The sequence below is a fragment of the Choloepus didactylus genome, chromosome 1 (genome assembly GCF_015220235.1).
Source record: "Choloepus didactylus isolate mChoDid1 chromosome 1, mChoDid1.pri, whole genome shotgun sequence".
In the NCBI taxonomy this organism is placed as follows: Eukaryota; Metazoa; Chordata; class Mammalia; order Pilosa; family Megalonychidae; genus Choloepus; species Choloepus didactylus.
This window is the reverse complement of record NC_051307.1, coordinates 219,000,690-219,005,084: the sequence shown is the minus strand read 5'-3', so window position 1 is coordinate 219,005,084 and position 4,395 is coordinate 219,000,690. Positions and strand designations below refer to the sequence as shown.

At 36.9% G+C, this 4,395-nt stretch overlaps 1 pseudogene; it reads right to left on the bottom strand.

Moving 5' to 3' along the window:
* Nucleotides 1-2,326: 2,326 nt before the first annotated feature.
* On the bottom strand, nucleotides 2,327-2,531 carry LOC119510803 (annotated as a pseudogene).
* Nucleotides 2,532-4,395: the final 1,864 nt, after the last annotated feature.

The window sequence follows — 4,395 nt, the reverse complement described above, 5'->3', positions numbered from 1 at the left end:
TCCTTTGTTTGATTATAGTTTGTTTATTTTCTTGGGGTAGGGTAGGAACATGTTGGAAGCAGTGTAGTTATTTTAGGTTATTTGTTTGTCATATTTCTTTGTTCAGTTATGGTTTGTTAATTTTCTTGGGTATGGTAGGAACAGGCTGGAATCAATGTAGTTAGTTAAAGTTATTTATTTTTTTCTTATTCCTTTGTTTTGGTTTTGTTTGAAATGTTTTTTACTGTTTGTTTTTTAATTTTTTTTGATTAATAAAGTTAGTAAAAAAAAAAAAAGAAAAAAAAACTCTTGGAAAATGTGCCAGTTTGTATATATTATGTCCTCCAGAAAAAAAAACGTGTTCCTTAATGCAGTCTTGTGAGAGCAGACATTAATCTTTTGATTGTTTCCATGGAGATGTGACTCAATCAATTGTGGCTATACCTTTGATTAAATTATCTCCATGTAGATATGGACCCTGTCCATTCAGGGGGATCTTAATTAAATCACTGGATTCCTATAAAAGAGAGGCATTTTGGAGAAGGCCATTGAAAAGCTGATACTTGGCGATGTGGACAGAAGGACGTTTGGAGATGCTAAGCTAAGAAATGCTGGCCCAGGGTTTGCTCCAGAGAAACTGAGAGAGGACCCCCAGATGATCAGATGCACAGGCTGGAAAGGCTAAGAGAGAAAAGCCCAGAGACATTTGGGAGAATGCCAGTTTGAAATGCAAACCAGGAATAGCAGATGCCAGCCACATGCCTTTCCAGCTGACAGAGGTGTTCCAGACACCATCAGCCATTCTTCATTGAAGGTACTGTCTTCTTGATTCGTTAGTTTGGACACTTTTATGGTCTTAGAACCATAAATTTGTAACCAAATAAACCCCCTTTATAAAAGCCAGTCTGTTTCTCGTATTTTGCATAACGGCAGCGTTAGCAAACTGGAACAGAAGATAACATGGGGATAAATTTTCATATTCTTGGATTTGCCAATGGATTCTTAGATATGATGCCAAAAGCACAAGCAGCAAATGAATAAATAAATGTGAGTCATCAAAATTAAAAACTTTTGTGCATCAAAGGATATTGTCAGAAAGTAAAAAGACAACCTATAGAATGGGAGAAAATAGTTGCAAATTATATATCTGATAAGGGTCTAATATTAGGAAGATATAAGGAAATCTAAAATTCAACAATAGTAATACAAACAACCCAATTTAAAAAATGGGCAAAGGACATGAATAGACATTTCTCCAAAGATAAAAAAATGGCCAATAACCACATGAAAAACAACATCATTATTTATTAGGTAAATGTAAATGAAAAGATGAGATACCAGTTCACACCCACAGAGACAGCTATTATTACAAAACAAAACCAAAACAGAACAGAACAGAGAATAGCAGGCATTGATGAGGATGTAGAGAAACTGGACCCTGGTGCATTATTGGTAGGAATGTAAAACAGTTCAGCCACCGTGGAAAACAGTTTGGTTATTATTCAGAGTTAACTATAGAATTACCATATGACCTGACAATTCCATTCTTAGGTATATATCCCAAAGAATTGAAAACAAGGTCTGAAACAGATATTTGTACACTAATGGTCATGGTGGCATTATTCACAATTGCCGAAAGATGGAAACAACCCCAGTGTCCGTCAACAGATGACTGGGTAAACAAGACGTGGATGGAATACTCTTCATCCATAAAAAGGGATGACATTCCAATATCTGCCACAACATGAACGAACCTTGAAAACATTATGCTGAGTGAAAGAAGCCTGCCACAAAAAAGTAAACATTGTGTGATTCCACCCATATAAAATATTTAGAATAAGCAAATTCATTAAGACAGAAGGTTGATTAGAAGTTATGAGGAGCTGAGGGGAAAAAGAATGGGGAACTGTTGCTTAATGGGTACAGAGTTTCTGTTTGAGGTAATGAAAAAGTTTTGGTAATTGATGGTGGTGACAGTTGCGCAACATTGTGGACGTAATTAATGCCACTAAATTGTACACTTAAAAATGGTTAAAATAATACATTTTGTGGTGTATATATAATATATGTTAGCACAATGAAAGCAACAGCAATAAAACTGGAAAATGAGGGCCAGACAGCTATTAAACAACCAAATGATCCTTGATTGTACTTCAGGAAAAATAATTCAGCTACCACAGAGAAATTTACAAGGAAGAAGGAAAAGAATTGGAAATAAACTGAAAAACTTAAGAACTGATGTTTGGGTATGACCAAGAAAAGCAAAACTAGTTGGAAAAGGGAAAATAAATCTTGAAGAAAAATTGGTTATCTCTCTAAATGTTTACTTTTCTACATTGAGTCAGAAACTACTCAGAGCATATCCTTTCCCTCTCCCCAAAGGAAGAGTAACCATCAGTGGTGAGTGGCAGTTGCAGGGACACATCACCAATAGTCTGGTCCACCCTCAGAGAGAACACTGTGCCTCCTCCTTGTGATTTTCAGCTCCTTACAGGTTTGGAGAACCTTCTCTAGCAGAAAAATATAGAAGTGTTTCCTCAGAATAGAATCTTGCAGCCTCTTCTTGGTGTTAGAAGCCATATACATTATGCTCATGGCTGGACAATTGCCCTGTCTGGTTTTACTGGGGGTAGGGAGGGAAACAGGTTCTGTAACAGTCTTTTCAAACACTATTATTTAACAATGCATTTTTAACATTTTAAGTGAAAATGTAAAAAGTAAGAAAAAGAATTTTAAAGAGCCACGTTTTAATTAACATGATACTGACTGCCAGCCACAAACCTCATCTTTAAAGTGGGGCAGGCTGTTTGCTCCACCTTTCTGGATGAGTGACTTCTCTCCTGAAAGCTAGAGAAGTTCAGGAGGCACTTCCTTTGCTAGTGAGATTCAGGCTGGACAGGGTGATTAGGAAATCTTGGCTGTAAGCAAGGGCTCTTGTAAGAGTTTGAATTTCAAACCCTAGTAAGTTAAGAGATGTCTTGCCATGTCTGTCTGTGGAGGGACTGGTACTGGTAGCTGAGATGTAGGTCTGGGAAATAGAATTACTTTTCATTTTATTCTTATTTGTACCTTTGGGCTTTTTATGCCATATCCTTGTATTACCTGGTCACAGTTTTTTTTTTTTTAATTTTTTAGAGTAAAGCTAGTTGTTTGGTGAAAACAAAAACTGTCCTTGAATCAGTGATAGTCTTTTTCTTCACATGATAAAATGAGATGGCCTGTTTACTTATCAACATCTTCCTTTCTGATGGCTCAGTGAAACAGAACCTGTAATCAGTCAGGAAGCAGAATGCAGCCAGCTTCCCAGAAGCCTCTCTCTTGCCCCTTCTGAGTCATTACCCCTCCCCCACCAAGATATCCCCTGTCTGGACCTCTAAGATCATTTTGACCTGCTTTGAAGACTGTATAGTGGAATCATGCAACATTTATTCCCTTATGTGAGCCTTGTTTTACCCAACATTATATCTTAGAGATTCATCCATATTGTTGTGGTAATTTGTTCTTTTGTAGTGCTGTGTGGTGTTCCCTTGTATAAATTTAACAAAATTTATCCCTTCTTCTGTTGGTAAGACTTAGGTTGATTTCTGTTTTGTGGCTATTAAAAATAGTACTTCTAGGAACTTCTCAGGCATACCTTTCTGTGCACATATGAACACTTTTCTTTGGAGGATACACTAGTGCTGAATTACTGTGTCATTGGATATATTCACATTCAGCTTTACACGAGATAGCCAATTTTAAGTATTTGGTTGGATTTGTAGTGGTATTTCATTGTGATTTTAATTTGCATTTCCATAATGATTAATGACGGGGGACACCTCTTCAAATATTTATTGGGCATTTGGTTATCTGCTTTTGTGAATTACCTACTTAAGTCTTCTGCCCATTTAAAAATAATTAGGTTGTAATCTCTAATGTGTTTTTAGTTTCAGGTTTTTCAGGTAAGTATTCAGAGAAATCACCTGATAAACATTTTAGCAGGCCGAGTACTATAAAAAGAGGATGACAACATTAACTCTGTTTTGCTACCTTCCTCTGTTTATTGGACATTCCTCTGTTTATTGAAACAACCCAAGGCAACTGAAGTCTTGAGCCTAGAGGTCTGTTTTGGGTCTGGAAACTGGAGATAGTGTCCCAATCATGCTGTGGCTTCCTTGCTCAGGAGCCAGGTGGAGAATATTTTACTTCTTAAATTCCAAGTTAGCAGCCGTGTCTCTCCTTTCTCATAAGTAATTTGAATGCAGCACAAATGATTCAGTGCCCTTATAACCAAACTGATTTAGAGCTTCTGAAATGCTCTTCTTTTCTTTCAGCTTGTGGGGAACTTATCCATCATTGCCCATGTTTTTCGATAGGCAGAGGTGAGATTTTTCTGACATCAAGCCCTGTGAGATTCTTCTTTGTCCTGGTAAAGAT